This window comes from Tiliqua scincoides, chromosome 4 (genome assembly GCF_035046505.1).
Source record: "Tiliqua scincoides isolate rTilSci1 chromosome 4, rTilSci1.hap2, whole genome shotgun sequence".
Taxonomy (NCBI): Eukaryota; Metazoa; Chordata; class Lepidosauria; order Squamata; family Scincidae; genus Tiliqua; species Tiliqua scincoides.
Genome location: NC_089824.1, coordinates 79,131,225 through 79,131,859, shown reverse-complemented (window position 1 = coordinate 79,131,859; position 635 = coordinate 79,131,225).

The following is a 635-nucleotide window of genomic DNA, read 5'->3' as shown; positions in this document are numbered from 1 at the left end:
TATATATTAGCAACAAAATACCACTGAATGCAATACTACTAGCTAAAGATATCATTGCTCTAGAAAAATACACTCCATAATTTTAATCTTTTAAGTAGCTTTTGGTTTTCATTTGCATTCAACAGAGTATGCTAAATAGGGACTACATTTACGAGAACGCACTTGGAAGAATATCGTAACATTTCGTGCAAAATATCTACACAAATTTGCATTGCAATAAGGCCCTGCCCGAAAGCTCATGACACCAACCCGGAGATATTCCATTGGTTTTAATGAACTACATGAATCAAGCTTGTTTCCCACTATCAGAACAATCTGACTCAGTTGAATCTTGCCTTCTGAACTCAGACAAGGCAGATATGTGCTCTGGGTGTGCCTGTTGGGACAAGTCCTAAATAACAGCTTGTGTCAGACTCGTAACCACTTTCACAAGTGGAACAAAGAAAGCTTCTTCCCTCTTTTATACCTTTAGGTTCAGCGATTTCCATTCATAAAACAATTCACAATCTCAATGTAATGCAGCAACAAAAGTGAACCAAACTATATTTTCAGCAGCCATGACAACATTTTAATTTAATATGAAATTTGCTTAATGTTCAATCTTCCAGCACCATATTTTTGTTACTCCTGTCAGA